Source organism: Dermochelys coriacea, chromosome 3 (assembly GCF_009764565.3).
Source record: "Dermochelys coriacea isolate rDerCor1 chromosome 3, rDerCor1.pri.v4, whole genome shotgun sequence".
Taxonomy (NCBI): domain Eukaryota; kingdom Metazoa; phylum Chordata; order Testudines; family Dermochelyidae; genus Dermochelys; species Dermochelys coriacea.
The window spans coordinates 193,670,802-193,697,690 of record NC_050070.1 but is presented as its reverse complement, the minus strand read 5'-3'; the positions used below and the strand labels follow the sequence as shown (position 1 = coordinate 193,697,690).

The 26,889-nt window shown below is 40.4% G+C and overlaps 1 long non-coding RNA gene across 1 annotated transcript in view; it reads right to left on the bottom strand.

The window, feature by feature from the left end:
- The window catches only part of LOC122459564, a 66,338-nt gene that overhangs the window by 28,811 nt on the left and 10,638 nt on the right, over nt 1-26,889 (bottom strand). The gene's annotated exons all lie outside the window — the stretch shown is intronic.

The following is a 26,889-nucleotide window of genomic DNA, read 5'->3' as shown; positions in this document are numbered from 1 at the left end:
AGAACAACTTGATTGCATAAATATTTCCAGGAAGCAACAAAGAATGGGTGCAAACATGATGGAAGCAAACTCATTTAAAAATTTGAAGTTAGTCAACATTTATTTTAGTGAGTTGACTCCATTCGCATGACAACTTGTGCAGGCTGGCTTTGATCCAATGATTGTGCAGAGAAAGATTTCATAGCCAGGTATTAATCCTTTAAATGAACCCCAATTTTCTAAGGAAACTTTGCATTTTGCAAGATTTCATTGTAAATTACAAGGAATTTTAGGTTAGAAATAATGTCAAGTACAATAGTATAAAATTAATAAAAAAGAAAAATCTATTCATACAGTTAAGCAAGCACAGGTACATATCGGGCAAAAACAAGAACTAGCATAGACAGGCAATATAAGTCTCCAGATGGTATAAAAGATAAGATAGGTGTGATAGAACTGTAAAACCAGCCCAAGTGGCTGCTGTAACTGGTGTTTAATGAAACTGATGGTGTGTTGGCTGAGTTGAAGAAAAAAAGGGGAGTGCCCTAAATGAAAAAAATGTGTGTTAAGGGTGGGATCCAGATATGACAGTTCAGTCCTGATGCAAGACCGTAGAGCTATTTTTAATGGCTGGCCTAAAATAAAGCTGCCTTCGAGCAACCCTGATTAAGAAATTAGGTTACACACAGTTGTTTCCCACTACCATGTGTCGAACTGCACTTGGGGTAAAATCCTGGATCCACTGAAGTCAATGGCAAAACTCCCATTGATTTCAGTGGGCTTAGGAATTCATCCCTGGAATTCAACATCTACTTTGCAGGTGTAATATATACCTACAGATTTAGTTTATGTGATACAGCTTATTTTGTGAATTTGGCCCATAATATTTACTTCTATTCTGTTTTTACCATGCATCTTAACGAATATGATTAAGCTAGAAAAAAATCTTACATAATAATAGGTTTAAGAATACTTGTTAGACTTCAAAGAAAAACAAATCTCTTATCTGATGTCTTACGGTACTACATAATTACTGTGTAATGAGAAAGATTGTCATTAAATTTTTGTTTATAATAGTCACTTATAAAAATGAGAGTTCTTTAATCGCTGCAAGGTACTTTAAAAAAAAAGATAAACAGTTTATACACTAAAATTCTAATAATTATCCCAAAATCAGGGAAACAAAGATGCTCATTAAGAGGAGCATCAAAAACAAATCCTCTTAATTTAGCAGCTTAACGAATTTAAATAAAATATTCACATCAAGGGTGAAATATGATCTCAGCCCAGCAGCAGGACATTTTATTTCCGTTTTAGTTTTGAATGTTAAAATTACTGCAATGCACAGAAAAGAAAAGGAATCAGTAGGTTTCAATTATTTGCACCTGTAATATGAAAAGGGCTTTGGGTGCTTATGTTGAAAGTGGTAGGGATTCTCCAGAATTCCTCCAGTTTCCCACTTTACCTTTCTCTTCCCCTATATTCACAAACACATCGCCTCAAAGGCTCTCATTGTAATGGCTCTTTTTCCAGCTGCACGGAAACCAATCTTTTTCTGAAGCTTGTCAGTGCCGTTTGGAATGTCAGCAAGAGGGGTTTGCTCAGGGGTGAAAGTAACTTAAAGGATTTACTGGTATGCCTGAGTCCTGACTGGGGGGTGTGGCCTCAACCGGAAGAGGTGGGGCCTTTAAAGATTTAAAGGCCCCAGGACTCCGGCTGCGAGCCCCGGGGCCTTTAAATTGCTGCCCGAGCCCGGCTGCCGGAGCTCCGGGGTAGCGGTGGCAGGGCTCCGGCAGTGATTTAAAGGGCCCAGGGCTCCCCGCAGTGGCCGGAGCCCTGGGCCCTTTAAATCGCCTCTCCAGCCCTGCTGCTGGAGCCTTGGGTAGTGGCAGCAGGGCTCGGGCAGCACTTTAAAGGGCCTAAGGCTTCCCACAGCGGCCGGAGCCCCAGACTCTTTAAATCACCGCCGGAGCCCTGCCACTGCTACCCCAGGGCTCCTTGGGAGGCAATGTAAAGGGTCTGGGGCTCCAGCCGCTGCAGGGAGCCCCGGGCCCTTTAAAGCGCTAGCCTGGGTAAGCTGGTCTGGTCCAGCATGGCGTACTGGCTCATGCTGGTACAGCGGACTGGCTTACTTTCACCTCTGGGTTTTTCAAGAGGGATGCAAGGTGCCTGCCTTTCCCCATGCACTTAGGGCTTGATTCTACACCCACTGAAGTCAATAGCAAAGCTCCTATTGACTTCAGTAGTGCAGGATTAGGCCTTTAGTATGCTGCCTCTGCAGTACTCTCTATCTCTGCTGTTCTGATGGGCGTGGGACTGGGCTCAGAACCCAAAGTGGCATCAATTTTTACTTTCCCTTTCACTTCCTCCCCACCTCAACTCCCAGCTAAAATACTGAGGATTAAAAGAACCTGTTTCATGTACAATATATTTGTACTATATTATTCCACAATATAGTATGTTAGTACATTAATGCACTATAGTAACAGGATATTATTCCATGCAAGATATTATGCCATAATATACATGTGCCATCACAGAATGCTCATACACCATAATGGTTCCTTTGGAGTTATTCTAGGTATGATGTGAATGGGGAGTGACTAAGGTGACTAAGGTGAATTCCATATTAACTACTGGCAGGCCTTTAGCATTATTTGAATGCAGGGTTTTTAATGTGTGGTTGAATACATCTATATACTGAGCATTTTTCAAAGAGAACTCTGGGATCCTACAGAGTTGTCTTTAGGAGTGCTTTGATCTTTCCAGAGTGCCTATCTTGTGTTTCTGTAATTGCTCTAGTTTAACAAGGCTCCATAGCACGTCAAGAAAAAAAAAAAATTAAGGCGATAAACCTAATTGACCACAGTGATGGAACGTGCCTCCGTGGATGTCTCCCTAAATCCCACGGAAAAAAATATAAAAAGAGAGGATTCATGATGAAATGAAATATTTATTAAACATTTTGCCAGTGTCCCAGGTGGCATGAAGAAGCCTTGTGGTATGTTGAAAAGCTTGATCTTTCTAAGTATTGTGAATGCTGATTTAAATGATTGCGTGAAAGCTGAGGAAGTTCTGGCTGAAATTTTGGCTAAAGATGACAGCTCTGGGTTTCAAGTTGCTCAAAGCCCTCTGAGGGATTAAGCCAACAAAACCCACTCAAAGATATCCCATTTCAAAAAGAGTAATCTTCATATCAGCGATTCACACTCAGACAATGGCAAAGATTCCTCATTACTCTGACTTTACCATATTAATCTTACTTTACAAATACATGCAGTGATTTATATCATATTTAATTAACTGATTGAGGGCTCCTGTGGTAAAATGGCATCACATTAAGCTCTGTCCTTATGGCAAATGTGAATCACATCTTTACCCTTGCAAGAGCAAAATATCATGGGATTCACTGATGACAGGATGTAGGAATCGAAATAAGGTCCCTCCTGTTGTTTGAGAATCCAGTGAGGGTGGTTGCCATATGTTCATCATTTCTAAGGGGAAAAAATGACAGGATAGAAGAAAGAACTGCTCTAGTTCTTCCAATATGTTCAAATCTCAGATGAAAATGATTGTACAACAGTTCTGTACTGAGGCCAAGTTTTACTTGAAAGTACATAGCAAACTTTCAAAAAGCTCCTAATGAGAGGTTTTAAAAATGACTTTTCTATTTTTAAATAACTGTTGTGTGAAATTACTCCATTTTTCAGGGCAATAAGAGGATTGGAAGAGCTTAAAAAAATCATCTTCACTAGTGAAATAAGATACCACAAAATTAACTTAGTTTTTGTCATAAAGAGTTATTCCCCTCAAGCAATCACAACCTATTTTTGAAAGGTACAAACTAGAAAAAAGTCTTTTTGTCTGATAAAATTGTACTGTGCATATAATTTCTTGTTACCATTACCAGAATTACAAAGGTTCTTAAAATTCAGAACATATATTATGAAAAAGATGCATCATGAAGCACTATCTTCCTACATTTATATAATGCTTTAAATCCTGTAAAATCCCTAAATATTTTCAAACTATATTACATGAGCCTGAGCTTGCTCCCATGAAGTCAATTGAGTTTTGCCATTAACTTCAATAGGAGTAGGATCAGATCCTATAAGAATCATTTCATCAAGAATATAATGAAGCCATCTCTGTGAGGAGGGTAATAGCAGACTCAAATGGCACATATGACAGAGTAGCAGGAATCAGGACACATTTTTTTCCCCAAGAACACCAAGGCAAATGTTTTTCTTATTAAAAGTGCCTAGGAGATCTTAAGTATATCCCTGTAATATCTTGTTGCTTCTTGACACTTTATTCAAAGTTCATATTCAATCTAACAGTAGGCTGTGAGTCACGACAGCTATAAACATTAGCATGGTATTTGTGATTAAAAAGATTTTTTACAATCAGTTAGTCTTATCCCATCCTTGTTCAGGTACCTTAAATGAATAAAAACAGAATAATTACAGTATTTGCCTTTTATGAAGTACAAACATTCTGATTCTCATCATATGTCTTTATAAAATTTCATCATGAACAAAACCAAAACAAAACAACAAATGTCAAGGAGTTTTTAAACTGTTTTCTGAATGTGAACTACAAACAGGAGATCTAAACAGCTTGTTTATACTTACTTTGGAGGATAACTGATAGTACAATAACTACAAATAATTGTGGACTATAACACTGTTAATAGTTCTGAAACTCCCAGTGATTTTAAAACCTGAAACATGATTCTATGATTTGTGGAAGTCCTAAAATATACTCTTAAATTTCAAAATGAAATTGTAATATTTTAAGTATGAAATTCAACACAAAGCATAATGTATTCCTGTTCAGTTGTTCAAGTTTAAAACTGTGTGTCTAAGAGATATGTTTGGTGATTTTAACATACAGAGTTAAATGAACATGCTCAAAATCCACTGCACTTGAGTATATTTCAGTTTATAATTATTAAATTCTAATACGGATGATACTGACATTTTAAATTTTCTGAGATCAACTTTGTATTCTATACAAATTCAAACAATTTAATTTATTTTAATTAACATTGTTTTAAAATGTATTTAATAAGTTTAAGAAATCTATTATTTAGTATAGAACATCCACAAATTGTTTGATTTATTAGCAATTTGTGTAGCCTATATTTCTCATAGACAAGACTTCACATTTGATTTACATTAATTTGGACTCTAGCTTTTAGCTGTTTAAGGATTGCCTTAAAAATATGTGAAGGTCAAAGCGGTCCTTCATTTTAAATATTTCAAACTGCTATGTTTATTGGTTTGCACTAATATGACATTTACAGTAATTGCAACATTCCAATTATTTGTAGTAAAAGCTGTTTTTTTTTAAAGTTATATGAAAATTAAAGATGTACCATATATTTTGTTGCTGGAGGTAGACTTTTAAAGTAAAGGCAATTAATATGAGTTTGATGATACATAATGTACTGGACCTACATTAAAAAGACTTTTTCTTGTTTCATTGTTTACCAGTTTTGTCTTTAAATAATAGTGTTCTTTTGGCATTTAATGTATATCTGCTTCCACTAAACATAATTTATGAATATTTTAACACACGTGTACTCAGTGGGGTGTATTATCATACTGATATAAATAGAATTAATGAGCAGTCAACCTGCCACATGTCATGACATATGATGGAGCAGCTAGAACATGGGAATAATTCTTTCTGTTTCATATTAAAGATTCTTTCCCCAGTTGAATATTTGTTCCCAGATACTAACAGGCCTAATTTTCTAAACACCGTTTTAAAACTTGTAAGAAACTACAATCCCAGAACATACCCAAGACTGATTGTTTTCATGTCATTTTAAAATGTGTAAACAAACAGATTAACAAAATTACTTCTTTTCAGTTTACATTTCAAGGACTTTATAACGAGTGACTAGATGTCGCCTAAACTTTTACTCCCAACAAACGCATACCATTTTATTTGTTGTTGTTGGGTTGGATTTTTGGGGGAGGAAGCGTTGGTTTTTTTGGTTTTGTTTTTTAACATTTCTTTCAAAATCATGCTTATCTCTTTCAGCTGTCACTGGACTAGAACCCTACTGAACAGATCAACTTTCTAAACCCAAAATTATGGGTATAATGAAGGTAAAGAGCTATTCCAAAAAATATCCCTTAAACCAATTATTTGTTCTCATTCCAAATACAGGGTAGCAATCTGTTAGCCATGCCTAACAAGATTTTAAAAGAGAGAGAGAGAGAGACAGAGAGAAGCTGCAGGTTGACAGGACTTGCAGAATATTAATTTCAGACATAATCCACTATTTAGCATTGTATTTCAAAAAATGAAAACTGAAATGTGACTTCAGTTCTGATTGCATAATACAGTATGGTCAGTTATGGTCCAAGGGTCATAATAAAATTAATGAATTAACTATATCAACCAGATTTCACAGCAAGAGTCTAATTAAAAATCCATGACATTAAAAGTTTTCTTTGCAGCACAGAAAATGTACTTAGATACAATGATGGTGGGGCTAAAGAGAGAAAGAGAGAGAATGATCTCTCCCTTTTTCCGTCTGAAATCACATTTTAATTTTAGCTTTCATGAACCTTTGAGGCTATGACTCACTCTTAATCTTTAACACAATTGTCTCCTAAAAGATGAATATCGTTGTTCAGATGGCCTGGGTTCTGACAGCTTGAAAGAAGTAAAAGAATATTACACTGTGCTCTCAACAATAATGTTAAAGAAGGAGACCCTACAAATCTAGTACATGATGATCTCCACGGCAGTAGCACCTCTCGGGAAATCCAGCACTGTCACACACAAAGAAAAGGGGCACCATCTAGTGCTTTTCTGTAGGAAAAGCCTTTAATACTGGCATGGGTGTAAGGAGTTGTGGAAGAAATGACATTCCATTTTTTGCAAAGGACAAAGAGAACCTGTAGGTCTGTTTCATATTCCGTTTACTCTAATGTGCAGCTTTAGGATGTAAGTAAAAAGCATCAGCTTTCACTAATTACAAAAAAAAAAGGTCCCAACACCTACAATAATGTTAAATATGACTTTAAAGATTTTAAAATCTGATATTTTGTATGTGACTATTATTCTATTAGAAATGACATGTTATGATGCTTAAATATTTCTCATCATCCTTTTTCACTGTACATTTTATCTTTCATTAAATTTATAAGAATATCTTTTTTCACACTATTTTAATTTCAGTTCACTTGAGACTACACCCTGGTGTTAATGTCCCTGAAAATGCTTTTACATATAATCTACCCAGAGTTCACTTAACACAACAAAGAGATTCTATGAAAAATAATTTGTAGCACAAAATCCTTTTCATTGCAATAAGATCACGCTAACCACTCATGCCACTAGGAAAAAACCTGGGAAGTTTTATCTGATTGCCAAAAAAGACTCATATATGCGACCAAAGATTGAACACACACTGATAAAATTTCACAGCACTGAAGTCTTATTATCTGAATGATTGCTGAAACCTGTTTGAAAACAACTTGTGGATGGTATGGGGGACACTACTATTTGTTGTTCTTTGGCAAATAGATGATTTTCTAATAATGGTGGAATAACAGCTCAATATTGTTTGACTCCTTGATACCATGACTTGCTAAAAGTTGTGTTGATCAACTACTAGTACTCAGTCATATCAGCCAAATTTTCAAAAGTGCTACTGATTCTGGGTGCCTCAGATTCTGTTGTCAACTTGAGACACTTTGGACTTGGGTTTTAAAAAGTGCTGAGCACCAGTAATTCCAGATAAAGTAAACTGGAGTTACAGGTGCTCAATATCTCTAATAATTAAAGGTGCACAGAAAAATAGACACCCCTAAATGACTGGCCATTTTGAACATTTGGGCCTTAGAACATGATCTTAGATTCCTTGCACACTCAAAGCTCCCACTGAAGTGAATGTTGAGTGCAGAAGGAATATAGGATTAGGCCTTAAAGCAAAACAAAAAAATCTGCGTTTCTCCTAGAAAGCACTTTGCAGTGGAAGTTGGAGGCCTGACCAACGGTTCTGTGAAGGATGACTGACTGGGGAAAACACAATCATATTTCACATTCCTATAGTCTTCTCCTTGTGAGGATTTCAAAACATTTTACAAACATATATTGATTATGCCTCTGGGGTAGATATTAGGACTTCCATTTTACAAATTGGGAAACATACACTGAGTTTAAATTACTTGCCCAAGATCACACAGCTAATGAAGAAGAGTCAGGGATAGGATCTCTGGATCGTCTTCTTTTACAGTTCCATATTTTCACTATCTTGTGTAACCCTATTAGAGAAGTTCTGCTACACACCTACAAAAAAATGTGAGACCTTGAAAGCATTAAAGTGTTATGATCTAATGGTCTGAGCATGGGGCTGGGAACCAAACTCCATAATTCTTACCCCATCTCTGATAGAGACTTGCTCTGTGGCCTTTGCCAAGTTACTTAGGTCAGAATCTTCAAACCTGGGTCTCTAAAATTAGGCATCTAAACAATGTTCAGAGCTGCTGCATACCCACAGTTCCCAATTAAATCAATAGGAGTTCACACCTCTAATAATCAGGCTACTTGCTGAGGTGCCTAATTTTAGGCACCCAAATTTTCAAATGTTGCCCTTAACATCTCTGTGCCTCAGTTCCTAACTCTGTAAAATTGGTAGTAATACTTACCTCAGACAGGTATCATGAGGATTAGGTAGTGACTGTGACGAATTTTGAAAATGAAAAGCAGAACCAAGCGTTAGGCATTAGTTGGTATCTTCTTATCTGATAAACTAAACAACTGAAGATACAGATACAGCCCAGACTGTGAACTATAACAAAATATTAACTTAATCAAAATCTTCTTAAAGACTCTGATCCTGGAACTGCTAGTGCCTCGGTGGACTGCACAGGTAAAATGGTCTGCCCATGTGCTATCAATGCAGTATTAGAGCCTAAGTTAATAACATCACTGAAGTAGCCACGATCTTGCATGATTATTTTGTAATTTCTATTCTAATCTCTATTTGTCATTTTTACTATAATCCAATCTACTGGTGCAGTTTAGGATATATTTAATTATTTTAAATGCTATTTAACCAAGGAATCTCTGAAAGATAGCTTCCTCTAAAAGCTGGAAAGAAAATGTTCACAATAAAATTCTCTCTTCAGAGCGTTGTTTGGTACAGAACGTACCTCATTAAATTTAAGGCAGACACAATCTTGCCTTGACAGGTTTCAGACCTTCTAGAATTGATTAGAGAAGCCCATTAGAAAAGTCTGTGCTGGTTTCCTTCTAAACTTATACATGAAGAATCATTCCTGTTTGTATCCCTTTTGGAAATAAGCACTAGCATGCCTCACAGGTAGGGTACCTTCACAAACTCTTAATATGTCTCCAAGCTTTTGCTTGCAGTTTTTTTTCCCCACCCTAAGTGTTCCATTTTTCTCTCATCTTTGCAGCCTAGCTTTCCCGAATGCTATAGTTCACAGTGAAACCCTCTGGTAATGACAGCACTAGAGTGATAATGTACTTTCCTGATTTCCCGTTAATAGTAGCATTTGATCCAATAATGTGTGCCAGCTCAGTGGCAGAGGATGCTTTAATATTTTCTAGAGATAAAAGGACCAGTTCAATTTACAGCCTTGGCTAACTCAGCAGTTTCACTCAGTGCTGGCACAGAAACAGATGTTTTAGTTAAAAAGAAAAATCTCCTAGTTTGGTCAGTTTCATACTGTTAAAGCAATCAATTCCCCCCCCCAATTTTCCCCTTCACCCCAGTTCTCTACCCTCACCTCAGGAAATGTTTGAAAACTGCATAATGCACAGGAGTTAAAATTACTATTGGGGAGGAACAGTGCCGTTAAAAAAGAAAATAATTTGTTTTTCTGTGTTAATAAGTAAGGATGGGCCAACTGATGATACATGTATCCTGGCTGAATAGCTGCTGATACTCTACATTAACCTTTGAGAGTGAGAAGTGTATTATCCCTGCTGTTTTCCGCAGTAAATTAGGTCATATCTGGCATCCAAAGTGCCAGGAAGCGTTCAGCCAGTTGGAAGCACCAGATTGGATCAACAACCTTAATGCTCAAATTATAAACAAAGAATTCCTCATACTCCTGGTGTAACAAAAACAGTGTGAAGAAGGGGGAACTGTCCCCTCCCACAGAAGAGAACCGCTTCAGGTAGGGAGGAAAAGGAAGAAAACTCCAAGAGCTATCCACTGTGGGCTTTCCTTCCAAATTCTTTCATTAAGGAAACAGTTACTCCCATTCCACCACAGAAAAAAAAAAACAAACAAATATGGGGCAAAATCCTGGATCCACTGAAGTCAATGGGAGCTTTGCCATAGATTTCAATGGAGCCAGGAATCCAGTCTGAAAACATTATGAACCTCAGGGATCTTCTGGAGAACCAGGCCATCTTACTCCCAAAGCAGGGTTTCCCACTCCCTTCTACATACTAGTAATCACCAAAAGCATTAACTCAAACAACCACAACCTTTAGAGGATGTGGGAAATGTGTTATGACATGCACATTTTTTGAAACTGCCATCACGCCAATGTAACCCACACACCACCTGGTCCCATCTAGTGGCACCGAGACCACTTAGACAGAGAGAGAGAGAGAGAGAGAGAGAGAGAGAAAATGAGTTTGCTCCACAGCCTTAGCTAAGAACCAGTTGGCTTTTAGCTCTTGCATTAAGCTCCAGATGCCCCAAGTTCAACCCTGCCCACAAATGACTGGGGTCTGTCGGCGTCATGCCAACATAAAAGCTTTGAGATGAAGGTTGATAAAAAACCCCACCAATTATATTCTGGAAGACAAAGCATTAATTAATTAATTAGCTAAATAAATAAAAAGGGATGGAGAATATTTCCAACAGCAACAAGAAATGTAAATTCACATTGTGGCTAACAAGAGATACTCTCAGTTAATATGTGTTACATAAAATAGGACAAAAAATATTAGACATGAAACAGATTTCAACTTGGATTAGTTATTTGCCAAACCATTTAGGCTGTAGCCCACCACTCCTGAACACGCTACTTATAACATCCAGGAAACAAGACAAACTAGCTATAATAATCTCTCAAACTAAGGCTCTCTCTACACTACAGAGTTAAGTCGATGCAAATTACACCGGTGATCATAAACCGCTATAATTATATCACTTGTGCATGTTCACACAACATTCCTTGTGTTGGCGGAGCACATCCACAGTTGGTGCTCTAGCACTGAGAGAGAGAGAGCAGTTCAATGTGTGTAGGTATCCCATTGTGCAACTCACCACCTTCTGCCGCTAGTAGTTGTGGGAATGGATCACAGTGCATCCTGGGTGTAGGCTCAACATCCTGTGATGAAGTATTTTCTGTCCCATCATTCCATGGGCTTCCAATGACATTTTGTGCCATTTTTCAACAGGCCCTGTAAACTGTGCACCTGCCATCTCCACCTGAAAATATTGATCCTACACTGCTCACCAGTCTTATGATGAGTTTTATGAACACAGTGTGGGCTGATCATGCAGTATTTCATGAGCTGTGAATCCGAACAGGAATCTGTGGTATCTGCCCTGCTGTGAGCCATGAAAAGAAACAATTTCAGATTGATGTTGACATTCATGGAACAGCTGCACACGGTGAACTGTTGCTCAGGAAACAAGCACTGAATGGTGGGATCGCTTCGTTATGCGGGTATGAAACGATGAACAGTGGCTGCAGAACTTTCGGATGCATAAAGCCACCTTCTTGGACCTGTGTGCAGAGCTCGCCCCGCCCTCTCGCGTAAGGACACCAAAATGAGAACTGCCCTCTGGGTGGAGAAGTGAGTGGCAATTGCTGTGTGGAAGCTGGCAATGCCAGACTGCTACTAACCAGTCATGAATCAGTTTGGAATTGGGAATCCACCATGGGGGTTGTGGTCATGCAAGTGTGAAGGGACATTAATTGCATGCTGCTAAGAAGAACTGTGACTCTGGGCAATGTGTGTGAAATAGTGGATGGCATTGCGGCAATGAGATTCCCTACTTGCGACAGGGCGATAGATGGGATACATATCCCAATTTTGGTCCCAAACCATCTTGTGCTGGAGTACATCAACAGAAAGGGGTACCTCTCTATGGTATTGCAGGTGCTTGTGGATCACCGGCATCATTTCACTGTTATCAATGCAGGGTGGTCAAGGAAGGCGCGTAACACTCACTTCTTCAGGAACACTGGCCTGTACAGAAAGCTGCAAACAGGGATTTTCTTTCCAGACCAGAAGATTCCAATGAGGGATGTTGAAATGTCTATAGTGAACCCGAGAGACTCAGCCTACCCCTTACTCCCATGGCTCATGAAGCCTTACTCTGGAAATCTTGACAGCAGCAAGGAGCACTTCAGCAACAGGTTGCGCAGGTGCAACGGATCACTGCAAGCAACTAGGGACACTATTGTAAATTCTGTCACCATTTTCCACAGGCTGGGGTAATTGAAGCCAATATTTCACTCCTGAGGGTAAACAAGGATGTAAGGGAGCATTTCCTGCATGCGTGCAGCTTCAAACCAGGTCCCTATGCTGCTTGCCTATGTGCTGCTTTGGTCCCTGCACAAGATTGCCAATTGGCATGACAAAGTTTCCTACAGCGGGGGAACAAATAAACCAGTTCTGCCAAGGAACCTTCGGCAGAGGACTGGTGAGTACCTCCAGGAAAGTTTCCTGGAGATTTCTCTGGAGGATTTCCGTGATATCTCACTGTGCATTAACAAATTTTTCCACAGGGTCCCCACTGCACAGTTGCAAAGAGGAATGGGAAATAGATGCAGACACTGCTAGTCTTGTACACTTCTATACTTTAACTCACGTCTATGATATAATGAAACAAAGGGCAACTCCAATTCATGTAACCGAGCAGTATCAAATCAAACTGAACACTTTTCAGAGCTCCCCTATCCTGCATCATGCATGCCAGAGCCGGAGTGCTGGGACTGGCTTGAACCCTCCGGAGTTGGGAAGAGCTCCTGGTTTGCCATGCTACCAGATGACCCTGTCACCTGTCCCACCTCAATCTCCAACTCCACTTCCCCATCCACCACTTTGTCCTCAGGCTTGAGTCCGCTGGCTACTGTCTCCAACCCCCCTCTTGCCCAAAGTATCCAAAGGGCTCCTGAAGGTGGAGGTGTTGTCGCCGCCAAGGAGGGCATCCAGCTCCTTGTAAAAGCAGCTGGTCTTTGGTGCTGCACCACAGCAATGGTTTGTCTCCCTTGCCCTCTCCTTGATCTTTGCATAGCACTGATGTGCTTCCCCAACCCTTCCCCAACATGCCACAAGAAATCTGCCCACAGGTATCAAAGTTCCTATGGCTGAAGCAGAACTAGGACTGCACAACTTCCTCTCCCCACAGACCCAGCAGATCCAACAACTCCAGTGTACATTTCCTGCGTGAAGCCGCCATGGTCAGCTGGGAAGATGTGATGTGAGCTCTCCATGATGAGCAAACAAGAAGTAGAATTTCAAAAATTCCAGGTCTTTTGAAGAGGAAGAGATAGATGCCTGTGTACCTGGCTGCAGGATAGTGGAGTTCGAACTGCTGACCAGAACTGTCAGGATGGACATTGTGGAGACACCCTCCAGAGGCCATTTACAGTGATATAAGCAAGCACAGTGTCAACACTGATCTAACTTTTCCACAAAAAGCTCTATGCCTCTCATCAAGGTGATTTTATTTTGTCAGCATAGCAGGAGAGTTACATCGGTGAGAGGAACATTCTAGTCCACTGTTTTGTTGAGGAAAGCTGATTTTTGTCGACAAAATTATGTAGCGTAGACAAGGCCTAAAACTGCACTACTCTGTGGGTGGAGTTTTCAAAAGAATTCAGGGTCAGCCCAACTCTGCTCCCACTGTAGTCAATCCACTAAATGGAAGCAGAAATAAGCTAATAAAGAGTGCCTTTCAAAACCCCACCCTGTATCTAGAAAACTGTTAACCTCTTATTTCTATACTAAAGGCTAGATTTCAGAGTAGCAGCCGTGTTAGTCTGTATTCGCAAAAAGAAAAGGAGTACTTGTGGCACCTTAGAGACTAACAAATTTATTAGAGCATAAGCTTTCGTGAGCTACAGCTCACTTCATCAGATGCATTTGGTGGAAAAAACAGAGGGGAGATTTATATACACACACAGGGAACATGAAACAATGGGTTTATCATACACACTGTAAGGAGAGTGATCACTTAAGATAAGCCATCACCAGCAGCAGGGGGGGGAAAGGAGGAAAACCTTTCATGGTGACAAGCAAGGTAGGCTAATTCCAGCAGTTAACAAGAATATCTGAGGAACAGTGGGGGGTGGGGTGGGGGGAGAAATAACATGGGGAAATAGTTTTACTTTGTGTAATGACTCATCCATTCCCAGTCTCTATTCAAGCCTAAGTTAATTGTATCCAGTTTGCAAATTAATTCCAATTCAGCAGTCTCTCGTTGGAGTCTGTTTTTGAAGCTTTTTTGTTGAAGGACAGCCACTCTTAGGTCTGTAATCGAGTGACCAGAGAGATTGAAGTGTTCTCCAACTGGTTTTTGAATGTTATAATTCTTGACGTCTGATTTGTGTCCATTCATTCTTTTACGTAGAGACTGTCCAGTTTGGCCAATGTACATGGCAGAGGGGCATTGCTGGCACATGATGGCATATATCACATTGGTAGATGTGCAAGTGAATGAGCCTCTGATAGTGTGGCTGATGTGATTAGGCCCTATGATGGTATCCCCTGAATAGATATGTGGACAGAGTTGGCAACGGGCTTTGTTGCAAGGATAGGTTCCTGGGTTAGTGGTTCTGTTGTGTGGTGTGTGGTTGCTGGTGAGTATTTGCTTCAGATTGGGGGGCTGTCTGTAAGCAAGGACTGGCCTGTCTCCCAAGATCTGTGAGAGTGATGGGTTGTCCTTCAGGATAGGTTGTTGATCCTTGATGATGCGTTGGGGAGGTTTTAGTTGGTGGCTGAAGGTGATGGCTAGTGGCGTTCTGTTATTTTCTTTGTTGGGCCTGTCCTGTAGTAGGTGACTTCTGGGTACTCTTCTGGCTCTGTCAATCTGTTTCTTCACTTCAGCAGGTGGGTCTTGTAGTTGTAGGAATGCATGATAGAGATCTTGTAGGTGTTTGTCTCTGTCTGAGGGGTTGGAGCAAATGCGGTTATATCGTAGAGCTTGGCTGTAGACAATGGATCGAGTGGTATGATCTGGATGAAAGCTAGAGGCATGTAGGTAGGAAAAGCGGTCAGTAGGTTTCCGATATAGGGTGGTGTTTATGTGACCATCGCTTATTAGCACCGTAGTGTCCAGGAAGTGGATCTCTTGTGTGGACTGGGAGACAAATCAGACATCAAGAATTATAACATTCAAAAACCAGTTGGAGAACACTTCAATCTCTCTGGTCACTCGATTACAGACCTAAGAGTAGCTATCCTTCAACAAAAAAGCTTCAAAAACAGACTCCAATGAGAGACTGCTGAATTGGAATTAATTTGCAAACTGGATACAATTAACTTAGGCTTGAATAGAGACTGGGAATGGATGAGTCATTACACAAAGTAAAACTATTTCCCCATGTTATTTCTCCCCCCACCCCACCCCCCACTGTTCCTCAGATATTCTTGTTAACTGCTGGAATTAGCCTACCTTGCTTGTCACCATGAAAGGTTTTCCGCCTTCCCCCCCCCTGCTGCTGGTGATGGCTTATCTTAAGTGATCACTCTCCTTACAGTGTGTATGATAAACCCATTGTTTCATGTTCTCTGTGTGTGTATATAAATCTCCCCTCTGTTTTTTCCACCAAATGCATCTGATGAAGTGAGCTGTAGCTCACGAAAGCTTATGCTCTAATAAATTTGTTAGTCTGTAAGGTGCCACAAGTACTCCTTTTCTTTTTTGCAAAGGCTAGATTGTGACTGAGTCTTGTGAGGCTATGTAACAGGGAGGAAGGGAAAGATTAAAGGAGTTGTTTTCTCCCCAACTTGCATGTCCAGTACAGGGGCTGGCCACAGCTGCACTCCCTGCAATCTCCTGAGGGCAAGAATTAGCTTCAAATTGGCATATTCCATCTTCATTACACCAAAGTGGGCATGTTCATTATACAAACGTGACTATGCACCAGCTTATTCATTAAGATGAAAAATGGCAAATAGGATCCACAAATTAAAGTTAATAGTTCTGAAGCTGGCCTGAGTACTCCTCACTTCTCTCCCCCATGACCTGGGTCCTACCCATTTCATGGCTCCCTCTCCCTCTCCCCTTCCCTCCGACCATTCTGCTCCCTACTATGCTTTCCTCCTTCTCTCCCTCTACACGGTAGTTTCTCCCCTACCTTATTCTCGCTCATGCCTTCTCCCCCCATTCTGTTCCCTTTCTCCACCTCCTAGGGCATTTCCCTTCTCCTACTCCCCATAGCTACTTTTCCCCTCCATGGCTCCTTCCACCCCTATGTGGAACCAACCTGTGTATCACAATCAGGTTCCTCTCCTGACAGCAAAGCTGTCCCCATCATGATGGCTGAGCCTATCTTTCTCTTGAACATTCAGCTCCAGCTTTATGCCAATGCTACGAACAAGGGGGCAGGCAGGGCCTGGAGTCAGTTGCTGCTAAAAGAAGAAAAAGCTGGGAGGTGTTGCTGCTAGGAGAGGAGTAGGTCAGTTTAGAATAATTATCTTTTGGTGCCACAGCACAGTCCTGGGTCATTGGTCGGGCTGTCAGATGCTATTGTTTATTTTTTAATTTCCTTGACTCCTATTCATCATGGAGCTCAGGGCCCTGTAATGAAAAGATGCCTGTTCCTTCTAGGAGAAAGACTGAAGCCTGGCTAGAAAGGCCATCTGCCTTGGGGGTCCCTGTAATGGAAGGATAAGGGAGAAATGAGAGCTTCTGTGGAATCAGGTTGTCTCTAAGAGGGGAAAGGATGGCCTCAGTAGAGGGAGAAGAGGATAGAGCTGAGGTAGAGTCTCATATCAGAGAGGTCTGCACTATGATAAGCACAGTGCTAGGAAAGATCAGGGATCTCTTATTTAAAAGAGAAAAGATGGTATCTCTGGGAGCTGGAAATAAATGGTGATTTTTGTATTCTTAGGCGGAAGAATCAGGCATGGGCTGAAGAATAATCTCCTCTGTGGGAAGGATGCCATCAGTGGGAACAGAATGGATTAGGGAGATTATTATTGGAACAATTGCCTTAGTGGGAACATGCTTCCAGAGTTACAAAGGAAAGGAGTGAATGAGAATCACCAGCATAGTAGAGAAAGAGAGCAGTGGAGCAAAGCAGCACAAAAAATCTGTTGTTGTAAGTGGAATGTAGAGCAACACCTTCCCTTAGAGCTGCCTAAACACTTCCCATTATACTCACCTGTTTTCATTTGTCTATGTGTTTTCCAAATTTTAACCATTCAGGCTGGAATAATCTCTGCCTCCGGCTTGATTTGTTTTCTTTGGAAAAGTAGGAATTTTGTCAATATAAAAAAAAAAAAATCAGACTCAAACAGATCTCATGCCCCAGGAACTAGAAACTTGGCAGGGAGATAATCCCAGGTTTGAGAGATGACTTTTGCAATCAACATGAAAATCTACCTAATTTGACCAAGTTATAATCTTCTGAAAATCACCATTCAGCATTTGATCCTTAGCTTTCTGGATGATTTATCTGCATGCTTGCAAGCCTCACTGAGCTGTGTGTACCTGCCAATCAGGTAGTTTGCCTTTCCTTATCAAAATACTATGTAACATATAAAAAATGTGCTAGGTTGGGAGCAAGGAGACCATAACTTTACATTTCACCTCTTCCACTGGCTAAGTGTTAATAACTCTGTACATTTCACAACCCTTATTATAGAGCAATGCCTCATAACATTACCTTAGGAAGCAGGTAAGTATGACTCCCGCTCCCCTCCTTTTATAGTTAAGATTACTAAAGATATTAGAAGTTACAGAGAGTCACTTCTGCCAGAGCAGGGAATAAAATTCAGGTTTCTAATATGGCAGACTTAGCTTAGGCTCTACTTCATTATGCTGCTTGTCAAAATGAATGTGCCAAATCTATGTGCTTGACTATGCTATCTACAAAATGGTGATTCTTTTGCACACCCAAGTTCACAAATCACATGGACCCCTGAACACTATAAATGAACACTATGTAAATGCAAAGCATAATTAATAAGCAAATAGTACACAAAAGTTCTCTTAATCCTCTGCTTTAGCCACTAGATTAATAGTTTCATCGTCCATATGCACAATGGTGGGCAAATTGAGTTTGCCTAGACAATTTTAATTGTGATATTTGCAAACTTTTGAGCACTTGGTTTTGCAACCTTACTGTTCTCTTAAAGTAGTTTTTTGTATGAAATTGTGCTAAATATATGATGGCACCTTAAAACATGATGAAGCCAACTGTTGTTTCCAGCTTTTCTCTAACAACTGATTATCAGAGGTCATCTCGTTAAAAATCTGCCTTTTAAAACTAAATTTAAAAACTGAATTAAAAAAAGCTATTTTAGACATAGAACATTGAGTTACTGTGCTCTGATATACCTGCAACGGGGCTGTATTCCCATCTCTACAACATAATACACTCATTCATTTTTTTCACCTCTGGCTCTCTTATCATTGAAAATGACTGAATTGTTTTGCAATTCCACCTACACAGATTTATGATTTCATGCCAGAGTTCTACTCTCAGATACATAGTATGCACAGCCTCATGTATCTCAGATAATCTGCTGCCGTACATGCATAGAAGATCTTCTTAGGTGTGATGGAGCATGGAATAAATCCTCATACTTTTGTGATTCTGCAATGAGAATATGTCCCTCCGTCTACATCATACAGTTATCTTTTGTTCTATTTCAGCTATATAGTTATTTGTCATCAAGTTTCAAATGTTAATTTTTTGTCAGTTCCAAGCAGAAAAATACAAACTGAATGTAGCAATATTCATGTGAGCCTCAACCACAGATTCAAAGAGGGCAGGGAGGACTACATCTTTGAAGATCACTTTCCATGTCCGGCTCTTTTAGCCACAATCCAAAATGTCCATTCTAAACTCACACTTCCCTCTCCTAACCTGTTCACCTCCACATGCCAATCTCCGGTTGATTTCTCTCACATCTCTCCACCATCACTCCCCCTCTATAAAACAATGATGGCTCTGTTCCTCTTTCCATGTTGGAGCCTGCCTTTTGAGACAGTTCTGGCAGTTCCTGCAGGGCCCTCCTAAACTCATGGTGCCCCAATACCTGCAAGGACTACTGAGGGGAGAATTATGCTGCAAAAGTGATTGTCTCCATTATGACAGGTTTCAGAGTAGCAACCTTGTTAGTCTGTATTCGCAAAAAGAAAAGGAGTACTTGTGGCACCTTAGAGACTAACAATTTTAAAAAAATTCTTTGAGAGTGTGTGGCACAAGCTGTCAAAAAAAATTCTTTCAGAGTGTGTGGCACAAGCTGTTAAATTTGTTAGTCTCTAAGGTGCCACAAGTACTCCTTTTCTTTTTATCTCCATTATGAAATCCACATCCTGAGAGCGTGGGTCTTTGTTCCCCTCTAGAGGCTGGTCCACATAAGACACTTAGGCATTTGCTAGTGATTGTAGCTAATAGATTTGTCCTTTAATTCATGAAGTAGAGGTTTGTGCTTTTAGCTCAGCAAGTCACATGTTCAAATCCCAATGTTGACCCTAGATGGTCATTTAAAGAAATGATGCATCAGCATAGGGCTTGAATTCACTATAATTATTCTAAACAAAATTCACATCTACAATATTGTCTATTTCAGAGTAGCAGCCGTTTTAGTCTGTATTCAGAAAAAGAAAAGGAGTACTTGTGGCACCTTAGAGACTAACAAATTTATTTGAGCATAAGCTTTCGTGAGCTACAGCTCACTTCATCGGATGCATTTGGTGGAAAAAACAGAGGTATGTGTATATAAAACCTCCCCACTATATTTTCCACTGTATGCATCCGATGAAGTGAGCTGTAGCTCACGAAAGCTTATGCTCAAATAAATTTGTTCGTCTCTAAGGTGCCACAAGTACTCCTTTTCTTTTTCTGAATATTGTCCATGTTATTTTTTTCTGTGTGATATATTGTACAGATATGACATTTTTATAAGAAATGTGCGACGACAACAAAAAAAGGTCCATGCTTTATTTGCACTGTCACAGTATCAAACAGACACATCCAACAGCTTGTTAAGGATTCTGAATAAGTAGTTCAACAGGCATTTCCTGTACTAAGAGGTACTCTATTTAGAGCTAGCAAAAGAGGGTATTCAAAACATTATCTGCACATAATCACTACATTATATATACCACGCACCCCTTATTTTAATTCCTCCTTGCTTTCTAATTACCTAGCAATGCTAAAGGTTTTGCAACTGCTCTCCCTTTAGCAGTTTTGTTTGCAAAGTGTCTAGCAATAATCTCTCAACACTGCATTATCATGCACTTTTCATCACATTATTTAATCAATAGGATAATGACCAAATAAGACAGTTCCAAGGCCATCTTGTCAGGCAGTGCTAAATAAATTAAACAAACAAAAGTACTGGTGTGCATGCCTTCTGTTTTACAGGAACCATTTCTCTGTTAAATCCATTATAATTTGTAAAAATTGCAGAGTCTTCGAATGTCTTGCTAGAGAACAGAATCTAAAATGCTGCAAGTAATTGTTAGTTTCTTTGAATGGAGCTAATCAGAAAACATGTATGGTTTTGGTCAAATATTCACAGGAGATTTTTTCTGTTAATGGTGAAAACAACCCTTATCTCCCACACATCATCCTCACTTAGAGCACTATACATTAAAGGGCATAGTCCCAGCAGCCAGACAGGGAAACACACACTGAAGGACACCAGATAGCTCCTCCCTCTCTTGGAGTCTCTGGCACCCATTGGCCAGCTGGGAGCGGGGAGAAGAGCTGACTGATCAGCGTTCCCCAGGTTCTCTCAGGATTTAACCTGGAATGAGGCCACTGGAGTTTCTTTTGGCTCTGTCCCAGCAGCCCCATCCTACCCTTCCTGAACTAGGAATCTGGCCTGACAGATGCTGTGGTTCTAGTCGATTGCCCATTTTGGGGTCAGGAAGGAATTTTTTCTTCCATGTGCCAATTGACAGAGGACCAGAGAGTTTTTTGCCTTCCTTGCAGCACCTTCAAGCCATAGTGGGTTAAGAAACTTAGCACCCAACAGAGGTGGTTGGTTGTTAATTCATCACAAATTGCGGCTGGTTTCCAGTGCAGTTAAAAGGATAAAATAAATGGTTCCCAGAGGTAAAAGACCTGTTTGGTGATAGGCCTTGGACTTATGGGATAGAATGAGATGTTGTGGCCTTCCAAGACTGTAGTCAGACCTTATGGCCCTTACATACTGAGGTCCTCACCCTTCTGCACCCTCTGTCCCACTCATGGTAGCACCCCTCCACTGTGTTAAAGTTTAATAAAAGGTCTGATCTGCTGCTTAAAATCCATCCATGTGTCTGTCTTCATTTCACCCTGTGTCTGCATCAAAGGAATTCTTAAAAAAAAAAAAATCAGAAGATGCACAGAGACTCCCCCCTCTATGCAATCTCTCCCAGCCTACATGGGTGGAGAGGAAGGTGATCTGTCTCCATGACACCTTCTCCAATGGCCTCCACACAGCAAAGGGGTTTCCTATCCATATTAATTTTTATACCACACTCTTTGGCATGGTGCGATCCATAGTTGGGGAGTGGGTAGGCCAGGGACATCGAGAGGATGAATACTGGGGAGTGGATGTGTGTTAGAAACAGCACAGAATCACCACAAAACTTAGTATGACTGGCAGTATTGTCACTTTCACTTCACATGCACTGAAATTCCCGCAAAAACAAATGAAAATCAAAGATAGTAATTAAAGCAATAAAGATTACATGACACATTTCAAAGCACGTTTTACCCCAAACATTAACTAGAGCCACTGTATTTCTGCTGCTGGGCCTTAGCAACGTAGAACAAGAATGGAATTTTTTAACTGTACCAATGCTGCTTATGTTTTTTGGCACTTTCCTCTATAGGTGTGTTATGAAAATGACAATGTGCCAGTCATCCAAGCTGCCAGGCACTAGCTAAAATCTGTTCTGAGACAGACTAATTTACACTTGGATGAACACCTTCCAAGAAGTAATCACTTAAATATCTACTGGTCTAGGTGCAACTCATTGCTGATTAGGTAACTCCTATAATGAGCCTAAGTGTGAGCTGTCCCAAAGATCTGAAATGGTTTCAGTGCAGACACTCAGTTAAGCTTGCTTAAGAGCTGTTGTAGTGGTAACTGTCATAGTACGTGCACAAAGCACTCACTGTGTTACAAGATATTAGTTCTGGACTATAAAATTGCATTTTAGAAAACATTCTCCTAAAATATCCCACATGACACTAGTTTAGCAACGTAAGATCCTAAAAAGCACAGCTCCAATCCCTTAATGGAATTAAGCTCTCCAACGGGTCCATCTGGTGGGCTGGCCACTGCAATTCTACTATCATGGCTTCTAATGTAGGGGCAGAAGTAGTGGAGAACAGTGAAAATGAACAAGATAGTAAGGTAAAATAAAGGAAAGAGTGAAAATTTCACATGCCTCCAAATGTAGCAATCTAACCTGCATTTTGAGGATGGGCAGAACACTTACTAATTACTTGCCTGAGATTTGGCTCCTAGACAATCTGATTTATTTATTATTAATTTCTTCATTTATTATTATTGGAGTAGTGCCCTTGAATATCCTATGTGGACCCTACTAACATGCCTCCCCTCTGTTATGAGTGGGATGAAATCTTGTTGTGGGTTGAGTGTAAACCCCATTGAGATTGATAGGTGCAAACATACTCTTCAATTAACATGATTGTAAATATAATCCCCTATCTAAAACAAAAGGAGTGTGTGAACCCACCCACGAGCTTTTGGCTGAGTATTGTTTTGGGTAGGGGTATGGGTGTGTATATGTGCATGTGAAGGCAGAAGAGACAAAAGACCGAAAAAGACAAGAGCAGAGAGAGAGAGAGAGGAAGAGGCAAAAAGCAAGAAAACCAAGCAGCAGCCTGTGAACACAACAGGACCCTGGAAAAAGCTGATTTGGTTGGTTAGAAAGGCCTGGAGCTGTGAACTAAGAAACCGCTCCTTTTGTTCTTGGTTCCTCCTGAAGAAGGACCTTCCCTGGAAATAAACAAGAATGCATCAATGAAAATACCAGACCCTTCAGTTTCTACTTCCAGATGGAACATCCATAGAGTTCTGGAACATCCAGAACTTTCATTAGCCACTATGGTCGAAAAGGGGCAACACCTCTCTAGAAAATGCATTTTCCCTGCAGATGGAAACAAATATTATGCCATTCTTTGAGACGGTGATTAACACTGACATTGGAAGACCAGGTGCCAGCTCAAGCTGAAGCCCCAGGTCAATTCACTTGTGTATGAGTATAGATCAAAGTAATTGTTAACTGTATAAGAGTGTATTTAGTGTTTAAACTTCATGAAAACTAATGGGATGTTACATGCATTGTTTTCACTTATCTGTATCCTGTTATAATGCAATAGCAAACATTTACATTGTGACAGGTTTCAGAGTAGCAGCCGTGTTAGTCTGTATCCGCAAAAAGAAAAGGAGTACGTGTGGCACATTAGAGATTAACAAATTTATTTGAGCATGAGCTTTCATGAGCTACAGCATCCGATGAAGTGAGCTGTAGCTCACGAAAGCTTATGCTCAAATAAATTTACATTGTGGATACCACTGTAACTAAATAACCCATCAAACAAGAAAGGTGCCTTGTGTAATGCAAATGAAGAACTTTAACAGAAAAGTGCTAATTTCAAAGCAAATGGTCATTGTGTGTGATGACTGGAAGTCAAGGGCTCAAAATGCATTCCTCACTCTCCATCTCAAAGGAAAGGCCACATGGGTAGTGACAATGTGAGCTTGCTTTTTGTGAGAAAAAACTATAACAATTGATTCAAGGAAAGAACCTTCATCTCTGAACTGTTTGGATTCTAACAGGGCAGAATAACTGAATGAGAAGATGGAGATCCTCAGAATTATTCTGGGTAGTCCCGAGAGACTTTTGGGAAACTGGCAGATTACTGCATCTCTGCCACCATTTGGAATTATAGACTGAGACTCACCTGTACATATATTTTACCTGCTTTAACCTCTCAATAACTCTTACTTCCTTTTCTTAGCTAATAAACTTTTAGTTAGTATACTGTAGAATTGGCTACCAGACTTGTCTTTGCTGTAAAATCTAGAGTAGCAACTGATCCGGGGTAAGTGACTGGTCTCTTGGGACTGGAAGCAACCTAAACGTGACATGATATAAGTGAGTCCAGTTTGTCTGGGTGGCAAGAGAGACTGGAGCATTTAAGTCAGTGGTGGGCAACCTGCAGCCTGTGGGCTGCACGCAGCCCGTCAGGGTAATCCGCCAGACAGTTTGCTTACATTTGCAGGGCCGCCCAAAGCTCCCACTGGCCATTCATAAAAAGGTACCCCTCATAAAAAGATTAGCAAGTCCATTTTAAAATGTTTACAAGACATTACTCCATTAATAAAGAAGTAAAAGAGAGTAATATAATTAATTCCAATCAGAATGAGTTTATGGACAGAAGATCTTGTGAAACTAATTTTAATCTTCTATGAGATTACAAGTTTGGTTGATAAAGGTAACTGTTTTGATGTAATATACCTAAACTATTGGATGGCATTTGACTTAGTATCACATGACATTTTGATTAAGAAACTATAAAGATACAAAATCACCCTGGCACATGTTTAAAGGGATTAAAAACTGGCTAACTGACAGCTCTCAAAATGTAAATATAAACAGGGAACCATTAGTGAGTGGCTGTGTTTAGTGGGGTCCCACAAGGATCAATTCTTAGCCCTCTGTTATTTGGTATTTTTTTTCAAAGACCTGAAAGAAAACTTAAAACCATTACTGATAAAGTTTGCGGATGACACAGATTAAGAATCTGGAAAATAATGAAAAGGACAGGTCACTGATACAGAGCAATCTGTATCGCTTGATAAGGTGGGCTCAGTCTAACACTGTGCATTTCAGTGAGGCTAATTAACCATTGCAACAATTTACCAAGCATTGTGGTGGATCTTCCGTCACTATTTTAGAATTAAGATTGGATCTTTTCTAAAGCTATTGGTCTTGAATTAGGAATTAATTCAGGGAAGTCCAATGGCCTGTGTTATGCAGGAATTCAGACCATGGGCATAGTTTGGAGAGGGATGACAGGGGGTCATTGTCCCCCACAAACTGCAAGCCTCAGGCGGGTACGGAATTTGCTCCTCCCCCATGCGCAGCCCCATTGACCTGATGGGAGCTGCCTCTCCCTTCCCCCAATTTAGAAGTCAAACTATGTTATGTTTCACACTAGATGATCACAAAAGTCCCACCGTCTTTAAAATCTATGAATACATTAATCTATAAATGTATTTAAAATTCTCTGAAAATGTTTCAGTACTCAAAAAGTAAGTGCTCTAAGTTTGGGAAGCAGGCTTTTGTCATTCATAGATAGCTAAGAGATTTGAGTCCTACTTTAAGTGCGTGTGTCAGCGTCTTCTTAATTATGGAGCTGCTATTGTGCCTTCTTAATACTGTACAGTCACAATGATTAATGAATACTAACTCAAAGTGAAAGTGTTCATCAAAATTAGGAAACAAGCAGATACCACAAATTGCAATCATCACTGCCAGAACCAATACAATGCAATGCTTTTCAGTCATCTTAACTATACCATTGTTTTGCAGGTATAAATGTAAAACACAAAACACAATAGTGTAAAGATCTCCCAGAAGGCAATTAAACATTAAGGAACTAATTAGATCAAATAAACAAGAAAATAAGATTTTGGAACTCCTTCAAGCTGATGGGTAGAACTGCTGCCTTTCATTTAAGATAGCTATAAAAAGACAGCTAAGTTCCTTTATAGCAACCACCACCTAAAACAAAGGCATATGTGAGTCTTCCTAGGAATTAGGACTACATGGGTGGAAGGCTTCGCTGTGCATTGCTTTGGATAAGGGGGTGGGTTCACTGGAGAGAGAAAAGCAGAGAAGCATACAAAGACAGAGATAGAAGTCCCGGACACAGACTCGGCAAGCACAGTGTGGCCCTGAGGGAAACCTAGAGACAGATTTTGAGTTGGGTGCTGCATAAGAGAGGCTTGTAGCCAGTGACAGGTTTGCAATGGCTCCAGTGGCTCCATGGAGCTGGGCCCATGCTTAGAAGGGGCCCCGGCCTGCTCCGCTTGCACTGTGCCCCGAGACCCCGCTGGCTCCCCAACCCACCACTTGCTCCTCTCGGCCTGCCCTCCAGCTGGGTCTTGGGGGGCCTCTGGCTATAGGGAGTTGGGGGGGGGGTGTTTGGCGGGTGGGTTGTATGACGTGGCATGGGCGCCCCACAAGGGAATGGGCACACTGGCAGCACAGGGCCAGACAGGCTACTGTGCGTGGGGCAACTGCCAGTTTGTAAATAGTGCCCTCTCATTGGGCGGAGCGGGGCTTCCCCTGCCATGCCATACCCTTTTGCCTCTGGCTGGCCCCTCACTCCAGGGACTGACCTCCCCGCGCCATGCTCCGTTGCTTCCAAGGGGGGCCCACAAATATGTTTGACGCCGGGCCCACAAAAGGTTAATCTGGCCCTGCTTGTAGCTGTGAACAAGGAAATTGTCTCCTGTTACTTGATTCCTCCAGTAGGACTTTGTACATACTTTGTAAACACATAAAACTGCATCACCAACTTCTCCTCCCAACTGAGACAATTTTTGGCTAGCCAATCATGTCAAAAGGGATAGCAATAATATTTACATGCTAAAGATCTGTTCAGACAAAAAAAAATCATTTTATGTCAAAAACCAAAACAATTAATTAATTAAAAGGAAACA